This window comes from Bombus vancouverensis, chromosome 5, assembly GCF_051014615.1.
Source record: "Bombus vancouverensis nearcticus chromosome 5, iyBomVanc1_principal, whole genome shotgun sequence".
Lineage (NCBI taxonomy): Eukaryota > Metazoa > Arthropoda > Insecta > Hymenoptera > Apidae > Bombus > Bombus vancouverensis.
In genome coordinates, this window is record NC_134915.1 from 13420685 (window position 1) to 13442215 (window position 21531).

Here is a 21531-nt window from a genome sequence, read left to right on the forward strand (position 1 = left end):
CTGTTGTCAGTAAGGTTACGCTTCCGCTCTTTTTCGTAAGCCACGGCGAGTGGCGACTAATCGATAGAGCAAACTGTTGATTCTGACCCGGACGCGTCAGACACGATTCCAGATTTTGCGGGCCACGGGAACTATGCCGATCTTGGAAATCAGTTCTCGGTCAGCTCGCTGAAATTCGAGCATCAAACCGATCAATATGACGTTTGGCTGCAAGTTTCTTTCCAGATATTAAGTTATGACATATATAACTTGTCCCGATTTCGTTGTATCGATTATCTTAATCTCTTTCTTGCCGACAAATACTTTTATTCTTATAAACGTGCAATTGTGAACGTACACGAGTAAATAAGTGCAAGTGCAGATTTCTAGAAACACGTAAGAAATCTCGACGAGAAGGAAATAATTTTCTAAATCGTTCGTTTTCAATTCATCGTTATTTTATTACGTTGTCAAAGGATTAAATATAAAGCGATAGCATAATTATTTGAAATTATCCGTAATATATCCTTTGAATCGTTTTTAATCGTATCTTTCTTCCTTCTGTGTGGTAATTCCTTCCTACATACTTTTTAGATATTTGTAAAAGAAACCTTAAAAGCTAAGCTTAAAACAGTAATTTAAATACAAGTAAAAGAGTATATTAATCTTCAGATTTTTTAAATATGTGGAAAAATTTGTGATTTTCGGACGAGTAAAATATTATAAAATATTATCTTAATTCCGTCTACCCTTTTTTAAACTTTCAGCTGTTATTTTCACATTTTAGAGAAGCTACGAATGCTTGTTGCTGACGCAAAGCTCGTCTAAATCAATGTTTTACATGCTCGTGCCGCGCGTGCTGTAAACCTACAGCAGAATTCATAGATTACAGAGGGATTCATAGGAATTAGACAAAGCTTGTGTGTTCTCCAGCAACGTCTCTTGTTCATCGTTCGTGCAACTGCTTTCCCATCCACGTCACGGCATCTGTTATACATCTATCGTGGTCTCCGCAGTAGAGACAAGCATCTAGAATGTGAATGTGGCTATGAGAATCGTCTACAAAAGAATGTCTATGGATTAAATGAATTAGGATTTGTATTTGAAAAAGAAATTTGGATTTTCAAATTTAATTTAAAATTCTATATTCCTTGTTATTTCTTTTGTCCATCTAACTTTATGTAATTTCTTATATCAACAAAATTGAGAAATTGATTAACGTAAGAATTTACATGAAGTTAAATGAACAAAAGAAATAGTAACGAACGTACCATGTTAATTGAATTTTGAAACCAGTCATTTGACCGGCTGTGGTAAGGTTCGTGTTAATAAAAGATTTTGATAAAAATGTGTACTATAAGATAAAGAAGAAAGGGAAAGACGTAACGTATTGGGTTCGATAAATCCATTTCCAAGATGAGACACCGAAGAAATCGCAGTAATATCAACACAGAAATTTCAAATATAAATCATTGATTCTTATGAAACTACGTATGAAGTAGTCTCCAAAGAATTATTGGAAACATATTTTGTAATCAATGTATTGATATTCTCATTGAAGAAATGACGATGGCCATTATAGCTGAGATGGAAAAATTGCAATTTGTAAAAAATACATTAAATTTCGATTGTAGAATCTTTGCACCATTGTGGTCCACGAATTTTCCAAATAATCAAATATTTACATAATATCCAGGTTTGTTACATTATCGCGAAAAAGCACACTGGTGGACCTTCTGCAACTAAAATTCGACCAAACTACCCTAAAATCAGAGTTGGTCCGACAAGCCAGCTTGTCAAACGAGATCCGAAGTCACGTCACACTCTGTCCCCTTATTTTCCAATGAAATCCCGTGATACCATGATTTCGACGTGCGCTGCTCCTCCCTTTTCGTCGCGATTTCCCGTTTCATAACACCAATACGCCATTCCGGCCGCCTATTTATCTTTCCTCGCCTTCAATCTCGTCGCCCATGGCTTCCCTTTTATTCTTGGCCATACTTTCTCCTTTCTGTGTAAAATCCCGTTGAAAAAGCCACGCGTACTTCATGCCATGGGGCTAATATCGCGGGCCAACGCAACCCCCATGCGAAATCGATGGAGCTTAAGTCCCTGGACAACGAGGGGCTGACAGAGCGTTCCTTCGATCGTTAGCTGTCCCTTTTTCGGCTCTTTGTGTGACCTGTTTCGATTCGTTTCCGCGGCTTGTGTATGTCTTGCAGATTATTTCCTTAGGCATAAGACAGGGGTCTATTGTCTGAATATATTTGGTTCTCACAATTGCGTTGATTGGAGGAGATGTTTGCGGAGATGGCGAAGGACCGGTTGGAATTTAATCATCGGAGTTTGGGTAATTGTGGAAGGTTTCAGGCTGTTTGGTTTCATTGGAAGATGATGAAGTGGATACATGGTTCTAAGGAAAGCTTAGTATATAATCCATTTGCTTAGTTTTATATTTGAATATGTTATTTAAGTTCTGTTATATTTCTTGTTTATCGCTACATTAGCTGGTGAGGCAGTAGTGATTACGTGTATTCAATATATATAAATGTTAAATAATATTTACATGCTTAGCTCTCTTGGCACAGCTATCTTAGTTATTTATTAAGTAATTATTTAATTATTTGTTAGCTAGCAAGTTGATACGGTTTGTATGCTTCTATAGACGGTGAAAAAAGTACATTTCTTCTAGAAACTTTGGAGCTTTTTTACATTATGTTCTATCAGTTAGAACTGATTGTATATTGTTGAGTATCTCTAAGTTACGTCTTGCCTTCTCGAATTTTAGTCCAGTAACAATGTAGTTGTTCGATGGTGTTATCGGTGTTGCAATATTTACCGGAGTACCAGGTTCTGTTTTTTTTTTTTTGATAAGATGAGAATGTGTAATGTCGGAGCGATCTATCCTGAGTTTGACTTATTCAAGTTTATTTAATTTTAAGGGTCGCTTTCATTTAAGAAAGATATGCGAGAAAGAAAGGACGAAGAAACGAAATTATATCGATACTATATACTTCGTCTAATTATTGGGGATATTGGATTCAGGCAAATTATGAAATTGTTGAAGTCGTTTGATGTTTTGTTGTAAGATAGTAAGTTAAATACACGTTTATAAGGAAAATTTGATACGTGAATGAGTCATGCAATTAGTTTTATTTCCAAGCTCTTTCTGTAAAGCGTCAAACTCTTATCAAAAGGAAAGGAGATTATTTAGATTGAATTTTTCTACATTGCAAATCCAACAGATCAATCCAATCATATCATTTTCTCTCACCCTATTCTTCATACTTCCATGAAACTAAACTTCCAAATCAATCAAATAAAACACGAATTTCAAAGTGTAAGACCCTTTCGAACTTTCTCCTCCTTTCTCTCTTATTATTTTTACCCCTGCAGAAAAGGGTAACTCCGCAATAATAATTCTATTACAAAGACTGGGAACCAAGTTCGATCCCTGTTCGACGTTTAAACGTCGTCGTTTCACGCTTTCGTCGCAAACTCGCTTTCGTAGTCTCTATGGAGCGAAGTTCGATTATTAGGTTACGTGCCGAAATTTCAGGGAAATTTCAAGCGAGGGAAAAATCATGGCCGGGACACGTCACGTTCCGTGGCGAATCTAGTTTTCGTCGACGTTTTCGTACGTCTCGAATCGGAGGTTCATCGATCGTAGACACGGAGACGACGAATGCAAAGCACGTGTCAAGGTAAAGTGGTAGTATCGGAGGGAAATCTTTTCTGAACGGCGTTCAAACGTGTGCCTTTTACCTTTGCCCGACTTTAAAGGGATCGTAGTTTTACTCACGATTTCATCTTGTTTCCTTTAATAGTGTAACTTTGTGGGATCGTGTAACTTTTGAAAAAGCCATTTTCTGCTATTCTCTGTGTCGAATCGTAGGTTCTCTGAATAGCGTAGTGACGTAGGAATTATAGAATATTAATAACGGGAAATGTAAAATATTGAAGTATTAATAAAAATATTTTTCAAATAGTAACATGAAGTATCGACGAAAGCATTAATACGCGAGAATGTAAAGTATACATTTATAAAATTAATAAAAAAATTTTAATAGTTTCAATGTTTTGTGTATTAAAATTATTCTAATAGACAATTGATAATATTAAGAATTTTATGAAGAATTTCCATAAGATGATAAAATTCAATATTTCGTTGGATGTTAAGCTATACATTAATACACTAAATTTTGTTTCGAGCTTGCGCGTTAAACTTTTCATTCAAATCACTAATGTCCCCATCACAATATTTAACAAATTTTTAATCATCCGTTATCGATCTCATATGCTACATTGATGTTTCTTGTTTCCGTTTTAACTGTTTTATTTGTGTGTGTACGAAAGAACTTTGGAAATAAACAGAAAATTATTTATATTCATTTTTCAGAGCTGCTTATGACGGACTTTGACACCATTTTTCTTCGACCGTCTTTTTTCTTCAAAACTAATTTAACATCTGGGTAACTTACCTTGTGAGTAAATTAATCGATAACTACATCGCGACTACTAATTATATCCCTACGAAATCTTGATGTACTTCCTTTTCATGTCACTATATCGATATTACCACAAGCAAAACGCCTTTCTTACACGTGTCTTAATAGCTGTTACAATTTCAGCTCCCTGAGTATAAACTGTATCCAACAGTAATTATACTCCTTTCGAGTACTAATTGAAACAGCTATGTTAGGATATAATCGTATAATGACTGTGTATATCTGCATCATGAAAATATGAAACTTTTGATGCACACCTTATTCTTTTAATTACTAAGTACGGCAACGACACTCGCTGGAAACATAACTGTTTTGCTTAATTATTAAATGTACAAGTTGATTCGGTGCCTTCATCACATGTAATTTGTAATTAGGCGGTTATTTACGCAATTAAACATATTATCAAAAGCAAAATAGCTTTCAATCTTCCAGATAGTCAGCGGTGTAGAATAACACAAAATATAATCAACAAAAGTATAATTTAAATACTTAAATTGAATTCTTACAATGATAAGAGAAATTTTTAAATTTAGAACAGAGTTACGACGAATTGTATATAAAGGCATCCGATTGATTTGTACACTTAATAAAGCGTCCTGTTTATCAATTTTCATTTTCTAAGGTGTTACAAAATTTTTGATGTTTTTATATATGTCCCATTTTATGCTTTATGTTACTTCATGTTACTAACTTTTTACGTGTGGAAAATTTTCGAAAAGGAACAGTGTCGATGATCGATTCACTGAAATAATATAATAAAATAAACGATATAAAATCGAAATGAACTTCGTTGACTAACGAATTTGATTTTCTACACTATTTTCAGTCTCGTATTTATTTATTGACAGGGATGGTGGACATTTTGAAATTGAGTATTCTATTCTTCTCTTGTACTACAGCCTGAAATCAATTACCATTCTTTTCATATTTCGTATCTTTCTTATAATTTTTTAATTAATCTTCAAACTACCTATAACATTTAACACCGTTTAATTTATAACATTTTTTGTAATTTACATATATACATAGAATATATCGAAGAAGTTTGTCTAGAAAAAATGATTGCTACTTGTTTAAATTTTTCTTACATTATAAAAGAGCTAGAAACTCGATAATTTCAAATTTTTCTTATTTTTATCACGTTCGATTATTTAATTTCTCCAGCAATTCATTATGATAATATATCAAAAGCAGCTTCGATTATCCACGATAACAATATTCCTGTGTTGTCCCTTATTGTCCGAATAAAGATGCACGGAATGTAACCGTTAGCAGTAATGTTCCACTAATTTGGTTCGCGAATCACGTATAGGCCGCAGTTTACCATAATCGGGCGGAACTATTAATTGCACGGTATGCAGATGTTCCTGCCGACGAGCTTTGACGATCGACAAGATAACATCCGTGTAAATTATTGACGAGCTGCGGGGATACGCTAGAGGATTTACTTCTGCCGTGACTATTTGCATTCCTAATTAATAAATTTGAATTGTTTTGATAAAATGCCTCGTAGTGCCAGTGAAATAATTCATACGCGATGTTATTGTGTTTTCGTTAATTATTACAGAGCTAATTGAATACGAGAGCAGGAAAATTGGGAAAAATGATAGAGGATTGGAGTTGGAGAGATTGCGTTTCGAGAAGGTTGAGATAGCGTATATTAGGTTGAGTTTGATAATGTTCGACAATATCATTGAGGAAATGAAATGTAATGGTTCAATCGAACGTTACAATTAATATGAAATTTTAATGGAACCTTGCAATTAATTACAAACTTTAATAGACATTCATATTACATATTTTCTAATTAAATTAGTTTAGCAATTTCCTTCATTTCTATGCACCATCTTGTTGTATGAAAACAGTTTAGTAAGCGTATTTCAAATTTCCTTCAACAAAATTATTGAGTATTTTGAAAAAAATACGCTACTTCTTTATTTATAATGACATTGAAGGACGTAAGTATTTGATATCAATGTATCAATTCAATGTGTAAAGGTATTATTTCAGACAAGAGATAGTGCGTCGATACTTTTAATTTTGTTCCTTTTAAAGAATAAGAAGGACGATATTTTTCCATCAATCTGATAATATTCAATATTTGCACATAGAAACACACGACTATGCATTATTTGTATCGTATGTACGTGTGTGTAAACAAGAATGGTTGTGTAAATAGATTACTTTGTTAACGAAGATGGTGGGTATACGTATAAGAAGAAAGACAAGGTTTGTTTCAGTTTTCTCGTTAAATTGCTCTTCTTCCAACAATCAGTAGTATATGTTTGTCGCAGTATAGTCAAGTTGATGTTTATTGACTCTTAATAATCGATTGGCTATTATTGTGACGGAAAAGAAAAGGCGAATTGTATTAATCGAAGATTAAGAACATTTTTATGATACAATATTGTGTAACTATGAAATAATTTGATATGAATTAAAAATTACGTTATTGATGTTTTTAGTATAAAACATATGATATCGAATTGTTTACGCTTTGAGATACCGTAAAAGTAAATCGTAGGTGCAATTAATTAATCTAAGAGTTAGTTTACAAGTCCATTAAAACGGGGTTAAATACTTCTTAACATCGTAATGATTGAATCGTTTAATCAATCTGCTCTCGATTTTATCCTGTTTCTATGTAGTTGTACTGTGTTGTTATTAGAATTTATTAAAACAGTACAATCGCTGTAATTGCATGGGCCTGGTTTTGTCTTTTTTACGTTCATCTAGTTTTTAACGAAGATCTAACTGAGCGAGGTTCATAATAATGGAATAAAATCTCATTAAGCGTAGCAGTCAGAAGATGAGAGTTCTGTTAATTAACTGAAAAATTAGTTTAATTTAACCGATATTAACGAAGTCTAAAAAATGCACAAACTTTTTTCTATAGAACATTTTTCTATAGAACCATTTTTATATTTCATATTTTTAATTTTTCAAATATTATTCTCCTCTGTATCGTAGTATGAAACAGTATAACTGTAATTTTTCTGAAAATTTCCCTGGAACTTTTATAACTTATGATTGAAACTGTTAATAAATAATCGAACCACAATTTTATAAAAGATTCGCGTAATCTGCACGTACTAAATACTACAATTATAATTATTTCATTATCGTGAATATTTCTAGATTAATATTACTAAAAACTGTTAGTGCGGTAACAAAGTATTTGTTTTGATGGAAATTTGCAGAAGGTTCGCGTAATCCCTGCATCCTGGGCGGAAATGAATATTTTTCCGAAGATGTCTAGTCGATAGAGTTTCCGATAATGTAGAAGATAATAGCGAATAATATTTATTCAAACTTCGAACATATGTGTAACTGGTACAATATAATTTCCGATATTTGTTCGTAGTAATTGATAAAACATTTGTTCAACGATTTTATCTGAAAACTATAGACGTGGAAACCTCTTTCCTCCATTTCGAATTAGCGTTTTTATACAGACACTTTTCTTTAAATAATATTCATTTTCGACTTGATTTCATTTTAGCCATTTAAATCCTTCATCGAATATCGCGTTATCGTGTATTCATAATAAATTGACGTACATAGAAATTCATATTACCGTCTTATTTATTTATGAATTCGAGTAAATTGGGAGATCTTTTGATGAATTTATAATAACAGTTTCGAAGCTGAATCCATATAAAGCGATGTTGTAGTAAGGTGATTGCCTGTTTTAGCTATTCCAACACGAAACGTTGATTAATCTTACCATCTTCGAGTTCAATTCATTATTTCCAGATTATACCTCGTTTCTCATTTATTTTGTCGAATGTTCAGATTAGAGTGGATAAATACTTTTATTTTCCAGCTATGATAAATTACCGTGACGCTAGGAAAGATCTCTCTTCTATATACTATTATTATCTACGATTCAACGAGAATTCAACCAGTCTCCGCACTTTCCAAGTTAAATCCACATAAATATTCATCCTCGTGACATTTTAATTACAAACGCGAATTATATTTATCGTTCGCGAATTTTTAATCAAACGATATTAGCTCGTTGCTGACTGTTTATTTCATGTACAAGTGTGTACGTGTACGTGCCACTGATCTAATAATGAACAATAAAAAATTGAATATGTGTTAATATAGCTTTATTTATATACAGTTTAGTCTTCGATACGTATTTATATTTCATTCTAGATTTCGATTAAAGCTTCATTCATATATAATTTAACACATTCTCTCTGTTATCTGATACAATAAACACTATTACAATAACAATTTAGTTGCGAACGCTAGGAGATTTTCCAACAAATCGCATCATTTCGACGCGTCTGTTCGAAACATTATTCAACATAACACTCATCAATCTGCAAGCCCGTATCTTCACCTGTTCCTCCATTATTTTCCATGTTTTTGCTGCCGAGCAGCTTTCATAGAACACGACGACACTTTTTTCTCATCTGTTCGTCTCCTCGGAGACATTAATCAAAAAGCAAGAGGTTCGTTTGTTCACGTCGCTACGAAACAGCAAAACCTTCGATGAAGAAATGCCTCTCGTTTCACTTTTATTCCAACATTCTCGTCCCTCTTCGAATTTCTTACCTTCTCTTCTCTTCTCTGTTTACTTCCACTCGGATTTACTGGCAAAACATCGCGACTAGGTTGACTGGAAGATACGGAACAAGGAATTCGCTGCAGCTCGCGAAAAACTGGATTTATCTCGATTGAAATTTTCCTTCGGGGGACCAAGAATTATTTTATTTCCGGTGTTCGTTGAACATTGTAAACACAGGTGGAAATCGTCAGTTTTGATCAAGCGTTGTCTTCTTATTATGTTTTCAAGTATGTTGGTCATGTTCTGATAAATTTCTGCGACATCTTAAAATTTCGATGACGTTTAAACGCAAACGAGTCAAGAGTTTTAAGTTCCAGGTGAATTGTTAGAATTGTACAAACTATAAAATTAGATCTCAATGGAAAATAACATTTCTTCATAACGATTTCTATCACGGTTTCATAGTCTTGTTTTACATCTTCCTACGAGGTTATAAATTGATAAGAATGTTCCATTACTCGTTTGTTCGTTCCTAGTGCCTATTATAACCCCAAGAATTATCCATTTGAGAGGATTTTACCGTCAGATTGATTTTATTGTCAGTTCAGTTATTACCCTCTTTCGTATTACCGCCTGGCTCATTCTAATTGTAAGAACTTTATAGCATCTTCGTTTATGCAGAATTTACTGTTTCCAGCAATTCCACAGTTGTTCTTTTGCGTTACGATTCTTTTATGCGAAATAATTCCATTATGTAGTTTTCTCGCCGCCTATATTCTTCGAAATTGTCTTACTGTTACTTCCATCGATTAAATCCATTTTATCTTTCTCTCTACGGTGATTCTTTTGCTCGTTACCACGCGTAGAATATTTGTTGTTTACCTCTTCTGCAATGTAAAAATATTCCTTTCGTTGTTTCTTTTTATGTTAGCGGAACTATTTTCAGACAAATGACGGTCGTAACTTGTTGCACGTACGACACGTAAAAATTGTCCTAAACTCTCCAGCAAGAACCGTCCCGATTGATGTATAAAGAAGTTCTCTCTCGGTTTGTTACTTTCTTCTCACAGGTTTTTTTTTCCGTAGAACGATATATCTTTGTTAACATTGTGTGCGTTTTACACGACGCAGCTTCTTGCTTCTTGAATCGTATTTCAGTCGCGTGGAAAGTTATGTTGCTAGTGCTTGTGTGGATTGTATCGTTACTGCTCGTGTTAGTGAAAATCACGTGCGAATATTGATGTTTTTTGCACGGTGGTGTGTCGACTATAAAAAATCCTTCTTAAAGGATCAACCTCTCGATGAGGTATACAAATGTTTTACTTTGTTCTACCTTAAACTATGCGAAAACTTATGAAACTTCCATTGTAGAAAAAAAAAAAAAAACAAATTACATTAAGTAACCGGATCTAGACGTTTACGGTGAATTAATGACGGTTTTACCCTCTCGTATAAATCGTCTAATTCTCGAGCATCCACCAAGTTGGTTCAATGTTAGTGAGGAGTCGAGCTTCCACCGAGAAAGAATTCTGCTCACTAATAGGTACTAATAGGTACTCTGGGTTACGGATTTACGACATGTGACTAAATATTGAGGATACACAGCCCTAGTAATTTGTCTAGTCCGCAAACGTGTGATTCCACGATCATAAACTAATTTCTAGACCTATTGTAATTTCTGACTCTCTGAGCAAAAGACTAAACCTAACAATAATATCTAGGTTTCAGATAGTTGTAAAAAAATGGATCATACGTAATAATATTTTACATATTATGTGTATTTCATGCATTTCTACATTTCCGACAAATTTTTCACAAATACATAAAAATCTGCAATCTGGTAATCACTTATTCACTCGCTTATTCCAAACAAGACTTATTTAGCACAATTCGAACAACAGAGGAGTTAAATCTTGCAGTCTTCGATCGTTCCCATCTGAAACTCGCGTTGCAACTTCGTTCCTACCTCCAATTCCTTCTACGACCACATAACTCATCTACATCCCTACCATTTCTCATTTATAGTACTATCATTTATAAAATTCGGCACGATTTCGTCTACTCTATAGATATCCACGCTCCTGTCGTCTTTCATCTCGCCTGACAATTCTACCGTCAGTCTTTCTCAGCCATATAATCAATCCATTGTCTGAGCGAAGGCTTCAGAGGGTCGTGCTTGCTTCTTGCGTTCCAAAAACGTCGAGGTTCTACTCGATTCTCTTCTTCTGTTTAAAAGCTTGCTAGCTGTAAAACCTTGGCGCGAAACGTGTTGGCTTATTCAACGACGAGGCGCGACACGCGTCAACGATTAACGAGATTTCACGTGCTGCTGAATCGACGTCTACGTTGCTAGCTGGCGAAGAGACAAAGGCACAGTATCGACGCGTACCTACATGTAATCGACAGACTGTTAAAATTTTCTTTGTGCCAGCTAAGCTGGGCGGTCTTTGTCGGCCACCCACACGTGACTGTTCGGTTGTTGCTCCGTTGCTAGGAAGCGTGTGTTCACGCGAGTGTACACTCTTCATGCCGCTCTTTCAACCCTAGAATGGCTTATCCGTGTTCCTTTTAGCTGGAACGCCTGTTGACCGACATTCTCGTTTTTATTGCGTCCCCTTATCGTTCGTTTTAGCTACTAGGTAAAAGTGTCGTATGAGCGAAGGTTCGAATAGCGTTGCGAGGAACATGTTTTCTTTTTTTTTTCCTTTTTTAATTGAAGCGCGATTTGATGCTGTGCATGTTCGTGTTCAGGTTGGAAATTGAAGCCGTCGTGGGATCCAAATTCTCGATATTGTAGTTCTGTTTGGGAATATGCTGAGATGTCGATATTCTATTTCGCGAGTTTCTTTCTGAAATTTAGATATCGATTTGATGGGATGCGATAGAAAATAATATTTGGAATGATAATCTAATCTAATCTAATCGGTAATCTAATCGCGTTATATAAAAAACAATTTATTGATATCGATATCATATCATAGATATTAGTAAAAAGTAACTAAAAATTACACTGTTCTAAATTAGCTGGAAGTGTGTTGAAAGCGATTTGTCGCATGTACAGATTTCAGGGACATTTTTTGATTGCCAAATCGCGTGATGGATTAAGGTTCACGAAGTTTTAAAAGTTCTGGGTCTTGTGGAAAGTCTAATATTTAAATCTAGATCGTTGATATCGGCCAATTTTGAGTTAATTTATCAGAAAGTGTGCATGAATTTGACAAATATTTAAGAGATGTTGCTTCCTAGAAATTTATTTAATTAATCAAAAAATTAATTAAAAAGTATTATGAAGCATTAAGTATTAAAAGACTTCCTAAATTTCCAATTTTTTAATTAAACGTAATTTTTGTTACCTAAAAATTAGTTTCATGGCGGAGAACGAATATAGCAAAAGATAAAATTTACTATGTCGAAGTCGTAATAGTCCTTTTTCGCGAAAGCCACGGAATTTTGACGTTCGTGTCGGTGAAATTCTTTAAGGCGACACGTATGTGAAGTAAAAAGGGACGAATGGCATGGAAAATGGAAAACCCAAATAACACAGCCAGTGGTGAAAAAGATACGTAAAGCTCTTGATAAACTTAACAGGAGAGGATCATGAGTAAATCGAGCTGAAAATAACAGACAGTACTTCAAAGATGAATCTGAAGGGGATGTGTTGTCTCATAAATAGAATAAAACGTACGCGTCAGGTTTTTTTTTGTATTTTATTATAAATAGACAACTTTTATAAATCAAAACGGAAATAATTATTATTATATTGATAATTAAATCGTCGCATCATTTACCCAATGTTAGCAACTATACCATATCTTGGACAGCGATGCAAATATCTTCGAAAGATGAAAACCTTGTCTTGTCAAACGAATATTCGGATATCCATACGGGTATTCACCGTGACGTTTTTTTATGTATAATCGATACCTCGCGCCGTCGAATTGCGAAAATCACAGACATGGATCTGTTTCTGGTTGTCGAAATCGAATCTTTTCAGTTATCGACAACTGTTCGGCAAGCGGCCAGCTTTTAATTGATAGCTTCCAATTCAGCGTTCTCTTCCTGTCTCTATTGTTCTTCCGTGACGGAGAAAAGAAAAAATGTCCGACAGGAAAGATCTCGAAAACATGCCAATTATGTTGCGTTGAAGAAAGAAGAAAGCGTTTTGTAAAAATTTCAATGATTTTTGTGGAATCTAAGAATATTAAAATAAATGTCAGCAGAATTTTATCGAAAGATATTAGAAAAAATATAGATATGTAAGATGTGCTCCCGTTAAAATTAAAAAAAAAAAAAAAAATAGTGACTACTTTAAGTAAATGAACATTTTATTCGCGATATTACCACTTTATGTTAATTGAAACTTTTTTCATCCAAAAATCGACTAATTTCAGTTAGCTAAAAGGTTTAGCAATTTATTTGACGTTTTTCAAACGATTCTCATCTTCAAAAATCAAACAATTATTTATTTAAACAACGATAATCCACCATTCACTCGTAGGTGAATGAAATTTTTATGTTGAACTTTGTTTTCTGATCGCGGCTAAATCGCCCCACGAATTGAAGCAGACGTGGCTAATTAACGCAGAACCGCGGTTCATCGAAACACACGTCGACCTAATTCCTAACATCTTGTGTGCCTTACGCCCCGGATGCACGCATAAATTTCACAGCACGAATTACACGCATCTGAATAGTCTCAAAAGGAATTTCTGTTCTGTTCCTCGATCCTGTTCGTCGATTCGCGATACCAAAAGCGAAGATAACGAACGCGTGCGTACGTGTGCTGGATTATCACAAAGGTGATTGAAACGTAGTTTATGTACTTTGTACGATCCGCTAGGAAATTATTCAGATTCCACGAAACAAGCTCTCGTATCATCGTCGTCGCTTCGAGCAAACGTTGATACTTTCAGTTCCGAGTAATTTTCTAGCGTTAGGATTCTAAAGATTGAACATACATCGTGTGATAGAGTATACGCAGAATTATCTATAGTTGAATACACAATTCCTCTTTTCAATACGTACTATGTATATATGTACACTATATGTAATATTTATTTTGAAAGTTTCATCTAAAAGTTTCTTTTTCAATAAATGTTTTGCAATGTAAATCGTAGGTTTTCGCGTCTCTCATGTGTAACGCTTAGAATATTCTGGTTTCTAAAATGTATACGCTGTAACATTCATATTACGTTTCGTTGGAGAGCTCACGTATTTCCGGATTGTAATTGAATTATACGCGCATCCACTCTTCGGTAAGTTTGCAATATGGTCGTGGGCGAAAACTCGCGGCGAACTATCCCATTTGTTGTAAAATTTACGAAGCCATAATAACCGTTTCCACCAAGTCGATATCGGATATCGGCGTCCGTACAACTAATTGAAATATTTGCCGATATTTGATCGAACGTTCAACGCGCGTCGCATCGAGTTTAAAAGTTTTGCGGTCGCGTCATCCGACCAGCGTTCCTTTATTGTACATGCGCCATATCGGCGACGTACTATTTGCTTGAAATATGAGTTGCTCAGAAGCCACGACGCTGATCAACTTGATAAATTAAAATGCACAGGGAAACGACGATAACGAGCATTATTTCATTAGAATTTTATTTGAAATTTACAATTATTCGCTGTCGTAAAACATTTTTCAAATGAAAAAATTGATAAAAGCGTATAAAAGATATATAATAATAAATCTACTAATAAGTTTGTAAGTTATCAAGATAAAGTTTCTATCTTCTCGAGAGGTTAATAAAACTTTATCCAATTTTAAAGAAACGGTCGTTATTGTATTTATAGTTAAACTAATCGACTCCATCCAGATTAAAAAAAGTTGATTTCTGAAAGATTAGTTAAAGGGACAATAGTCATATATATTCTGGTATACAGATCAAAAAACGTTTCCAGAACCGTAACTGATCAATTTGATTTCACGTACGAGTTCGTATATTATTATTTATTCTTAATTCCTTTCTTAATGGCTTCCGATATACATTCTATTTGCTTACGATATGTTTATGTATGCGAGTTCATATGTCTCAGTAATGTTATAGTCCCTTGTCATACATTCTGCTCATAAATTGCATATTTATTACTTTGAAAAGTGGAGGATGAAAGAACAAGACACCTGATGCCGAAAAACGATAGGAACACAAAGTAAAATTAATTATCCTGAACGTAAAAACGGCTTAATACTGCCGTCTCTGACATTTATCCGATTCATCGTCGCCAGCAAACAGAGGAAATTAGGAAACAACAGAGGAAGCTTTAGAAAAAAACCCCGCATTCCAAGCGATTTTCAGCAACGAAACATCGCTCGTTTCGGATTTTATCCTCTTCCTTTATTCGATGAGAATTATCTTTTGCTCCATAATGCTCTAGCTTCTGGCGATGCTTTGAATCCTTTGAGCCTGCAGTCGTTCATTAAACGATCCGGTTTGATTAAAACTAAAACAACGAACCTGTGTCGCTCGTTCGCTGATTCGTTCCTTCCTCGAATTAAATTTGAAGAAACGAGAGAAGCGCTTGAAACGGTGTACAACTTGAGATCTAAGCGATTGACTCGATTAGATTCGTTGATCTCGAAATCTCAATTATCTCGCTTCGCTGGATCAACAGGGTTAGAGACATTTGATACCGGGAATGAAACGAGGATTCTTGTAACTCGTTAAGTCAGGAATGGAGATAGCTTTATTGAGTAGGATTCGATAAGCTTTTCGTACGTAATAATTGAGAATGTTATTTGGCGAATCCTAGTCTCATTGGATTTAGACGTTGATACGTTAGGCGTAGGATGTGTGTAAAGATTTGCATATTGGGGTTAGGTTGCGGTTATATAAACTATATTATTTCAAATAACAGGCCGAGTTTCTACAGTATTATTCCGATGGATTATGTGACAGATTATAAATATAAGTTTTAAGTAACAAATCAGTTACTTGAAAGTGGTTTAAAAAGTTCAGCCGATACTTCGTTGTCTGATTATTCATCGTTGTATATTTCATTTAAATTTACATGATTCCCTGCTGAATAATAATCATAATAGATACTTGGTGAAACAGGTTTTGTTATTACGTTCGCAAATCCCATTTCACTTGGTTTGTCCATTGAAGTAATCTCGTGTTTATAAAATATAAAAGGTCATATGCGACTGCGCTAGCATAAAGGATTACCAAGAACGTTCTAAAATATGCGACGTACGTGTTTCAAAAACTGAATCGCGAATATGGCACGGAACTTCCATACGAGACTTTTCCCTGTATAAATTTAATTTTCAAAATATATATAAGCTAATCGTACATAAGATCACGCAAACGCTTCAGAATTGTTTCAATGAAATGTTGGAGAGCACTATTGCTCAAATAATATATCACTTTATTTGGAGATATATCGTATTTTAAGAATAGATATGTAGATAATAAATATATGTAGCTGATAAGAATGCTTGGGTATCATTATCTCATTGAAGAATATTGGTTGAATTAGAACAATTAGGTAAAAGTTCTTTATTTGTTCGCGATATAAATAACGTTATTTTTTTTGCAAATGCGTAAGTTGCTTTCAAAATAAATATAACAATTTAGATAAAACATGGTATACTTTTTATTCCAGGCTTTCATTTCGTACTTTTATTTCGAATGAAAATCGCACTGGTGTGATACGAATATCAGCTTTGCTATTCGAAAAACATAATATTTCCTGGCATTTCTAAATGGCGGGAGTTAAAACGTAGACAAGAAAATTATTCTAAAAAATATTTCCACGTTGGTCCAACGGTATTTTCCTCTGGCATTTCTACATATAATTCACGAAATGGCGTATAACAGTGGCAACTCCCAATATAAAGATTAATGGCGTGAGGCAGGAAATCATGAATAGATGATTTTCAATAATCCTTTTATAGGACTTTCATGGGCGAAACGCGGTCGTGGAAGGATGTTCTTGAATATAGATGTTAGCAGGATCGATTCAGGCGCCTAATAGCTTCTACGAGTGTAAGCATCTCGAATTCTAAAGCTGATCCGACGGAATCGACTTCTTTGAGAGATTAGCAGAGTGACGAGAACTTTGTAATGAAGTTCAATGATACCCACGCGTGTTCTCCGTGAATTTGCCTCGAGTGATCTATAGAAAGTTTCGAGTATTCTGACAAAATGGACTTTGAAATGTTACAGAAGTCTGAGAACGATTATATTTATACATGTGCGTCGCGTGTGTACATCAGCTTCTAAACTATCAAAGATAATTCTGGTAATATCAACTTTTTATAAGAAGCATTTTATTATTATTACGTTATTGATATTAGTAATCATTATTATTTATTATTAGATTGCATATGATAAAATATATACATATATATATATATAAAGTTACCAATGTAAATTTCTCATTATATATAGTAATTAGAGAGTGAAATAAATCAATACTCGACCCTCACTTGTATTCATGTTAGTTGTATCTATAAAAATACGATTTTGTATAAAATGGAGTATTATAAATACATTATTGTTAGAATTTTTTCAACTACATACGATCCTAGTACACGTTCATTCGTTTTAAACGTTTAAGATATTATATTAATTGAAATTCCACTTTATTATGATAAATCCGGCACTTTAATTTAGAAATTTAAAACTGTTGCTTTAGATTTCGTGTTCTATCATTCTCTATCGAATACTTTTATGGCGAAGAGTTTAATGTTTCCTGTAGATATATGCAATAAAGAGAAATGACTTTCACTCGAGCTGCACTTTACTTTTAAGAGCTGTAAAAGGCAATTATCTTTAAAAGCCCATTATTTATTTATCCATACAAGAAAAGTAAGAAAAATCGCTTTACTGCTTTAATTAATTATTCATACAACTTTTAACACTGTATATTTACGTTAAATCCAATAAAACGCCAATAAAATGTTTTAGAGATTCTAATTGTATCTTGAAAATAATAAAACAACATGATCAATAAATATTGAAAAAAGAAAGAATGGAAACATTTTGGATCGTAGAACGAAGGCCTGGTAGTATTACTTTTTTACCATTATATTATCTTGTGCGATTTATAAACCATGTAATATTGGATAATATTAACGCAGTATAACGCGTGTAAAATACCAATAACCGCGTTCGGTTTGGTGATCCTCAGGAAGCGGTTTGGTGGTTTTAGAGTACGTGAAACCACTAATGAACGAGTTGTCGTTGATAATAATTTTTGCCTATCACGTCCTAAACCGTAACTCACTATAAAAAAAAATATTAAAGATGAATATTCTCTCATCTACCTTCTTCTAAAGAATACATTTTATGAATAAAGTAATGAATTTTCAGTACAGTAGTATTAAGATACATTTACCTTACGATTCGCTTAATGTTTAGAAAGAAAAAATTAATTTACATAAATACATCTCTACTCACAAAGAAGTCTCGCTCATAAATCTATTCATGAATTGTACAACTTTTATACTAACAATATTTTCAATATTCAAAGACCACAGGAGAAGGACAAGGTAAACAACGTTCAAGTTTAATGATATTCGTAGAACTGCCCTCCTACTTGACTATGAAATTAGGTATCCATATATTCTTCCAGCCTAATAAAGATTTCAAAAATGTCGATTGACTATTCACAAAATTTCACAGTAACATCGAAATTAAAATATCGACAAGAATAGACCTGTCCCGTGTTCCTTGCGTTCTCTTTAATTACTGTAACGCAAATTTACTTCGATATCTTTGCCACACGAAGTTAATCCCCGATTCGATTCATGATCAAATCACTTTTCACGTGGCTTCGTTTTCACAATAAAGTTAGCACGATTCGTGATATACGAGCTAACTGTTGAACATTCGCTAGCCGAGCACTCGTTAACCCGGATCGAAATGGAAGAGTGGGTCAGTTAATGCGGCCAGAAACTGGCCTTCGCGTGGCACGAACGTCTCCACGTGTTGGAAGTCAATTAGGAGCGGCCGGAAGTTGAGCTTGATCGTGGTACGAGGGATTTTCCGCAAGTCGACATGCCTTAGCCATAACTTGACTCACCCCCATCATGTTGTAAATTCAAAGGCAACTCGCCATGCCTTTGATGGTGTTCAGATATGGTGTTCAGAAACTAACTCACTAGCTTTTGTGCTTACGCGGATTGTTTGGCCGAATTGTTTGGTCGAATTGTTCGTCAAATTATGGAGATTCGGGCGATTGTGTTCTGTGCGAGAGAAAGGTGGATATTAGATTGTATTATTTCTGCCTGAGGACCTTTGACTGCAGATAATAATTGGTTGGTATAACCTGATTAATCGCATCGCTTTATATTATAATGGAAACAAGAAACGATGAAGGATATCAATTAGGCAAATGAGATTGGTTTTGATAAGGATATTTAATGTTAGAATGGTCGATCCTTAACGTGTTTCCAGTTATTTGAAAAGCGAATTAAAACGATGGGTAGACGACGAATTCTTATGCAGACTCATATTTTTAAAGACACTTTACAGAAGTTTGAGAATAATCATACATATAATGTAATATCAGTTTCGAAGTAATTTAGTAATTAATAATATATATCAAAGAATCGAAATATTACAAGTTATGGATTATGGGATTGTCTTTTATAATTTTACAATTTAATCAGCCGATTTGTAATTCGACAAATCCGTTTCATTATCGAACTTGTTGCTATTGTAGTAATATTCAATTGCATGCAAAAGCCCCAGGAAATTGAAAGCCCCTAAGAAATTTCTAGTTTGCAAATAATGAAATTCGTTGATACACGATATTTCTACAAATCAAATACCAATTACAAATTGTAATATCCATTACATACAATTATATAATACAATGAATTGCCGGGAAAATATTCTATATCGGCGGAAAGAATCCCGCGAACGGAAACACGAGCCCCTTTATACAGAAATTTCAAGTGAAGCATTAATATTTGTTCGAACACAATGAGAATCGCAATTTATTGTCATAAAATACACATAATGGGTAACATGGAAACAAACAAAGATAGACAGAGGGACAGATTACTCGTTTAATTTCAGTTATACTTTTCAGTATCTATGGTTAAAGAGCAGTTGAATCCAGAATATGAATAAAATATACCTGTGCATTGAAATGTTAACATGTACACGAGTTGTAATATTCAATTTTAAATGGTTCATCGATATAATCATCAATAAAGGACATCGACATGAAATCGATGAGACATCAGTTTATTGGAGCTAATATTGAACGGCTGAATGGCGAATTTAATTTCAATGGAACAGTTTTTAAATTTCTTTTTTGTCGTTTGTAAATAGAGGACAATGAAAGAATAAATCGATAAATGTTTCATTATCTTTGGTACTTCGGTTTTAAAATGTTTATTATGAAAATCAAGATACAATATACTTTACTATACGTATGATGTTATAGTAATGTTATTAGTAATGAAATACCTAAAATCAAAGAAATAATTTTTATCTTTTTAATTGTAACTTTTAAATACGTTTAAGCTATTTAAATGAATATTCTACGTAATAGATAGAGAAAATATTTTCCTTCAATCTAAAATCTCACATCTAAAATTCATACTTTCCCCTTGTAGTTGTAAATATGTACCTTTTATGAATATATTATACAAAACAAGGTTTCTATCATTTTTATGAGCTTGTATATGTATAATGTTTATGCGTAAACAGATTCAAATCGGATCTGGTTTCCACGAGTCATTAAAAAGATTTTGTTTATCTTCTCAAGATTCTTTTGTTTGTTGTCTTCTCAAGAAACAGTAATTTAATATAAATTTTGTCGACACATACCAAGGAAACGAAATAGCTGAGATAGAAACTTTTATATTCGTTCGTGTGAATATTCTGACGATATTTTTCCTCGGAAATTTTGTGCTCCACTTACTCGATATCGTCGAAACTTTCGTCGACAGCTAAATTATCTTCTACGTCCCGTATTTTATACGTCGTCCATTCCGAAATAAATCTTGGATCCTTACATCGACATTTGTTTATCGTTTAATATTCGATTTATCACTTTAAAATGAAATTCAGTTTCGGCTGATCCCGACTTTTCACTTGGTTACTTCATAAGTTCCAAACAGATTTAGTTTTTCGTAATTAATTAATTAATTAACGAGCTGAATCAATATTAAATATCTCGCTAATTGTTCAGCTTCGAGACGTCCTTACCAAGTTTTCAATATGGAATATTCAATTAGCAAAAGAAATAAATAAAGTTTGAATAATAATTGCGAGCACATGCATAACGTTTCATATTTAGAGAACATCAAATTGCATTAAATCGTAATTTAGCGTGTTGTGTCAAATTATCGTTATAACAATTAGACCGCAGATTTTTATACGTTTACGCGGAATTTAAAGATATCGGTGTGAACGCATAATTGATGATGATTAATGATATACAAAAATATATAAAACCCAACAACTAACTACGATACTTATTATAATTTTTAATGCATTAAACGAATATGTATGTTTAATTTCTATTTCTTTAATTATGTTCATAAAAATATAA

At 33.7% G+C, this 21531-nt stretch overlaps 1 protein-coding gene across 7 annotated transcripts in view; it reads left to right on the top strand.

The window, feature by feature from the left end:
- Window positions 1-21531, top strand: part of rsh (Rap GTPase activating protein radish) — a 155892-nt gene that overhangs the window by 44977 nt on the left and 89384 nt on the right. Inside the window, exon 2 of one of the 7 annotated variants that reach the window (XM_033332931.2) lies at window positions 4379-4463. The exons of the other annotated variants lie outside the window; for them this stretch is intronic. The gene's annotated coding sequence lies outside the window, so the exon portion shown is untranslated. The remainder of the gene's footprint in view (window positions 1-4378; window positions 4464-21531) is intronic. 7 annotated transcript variants of the gene reach the window in all.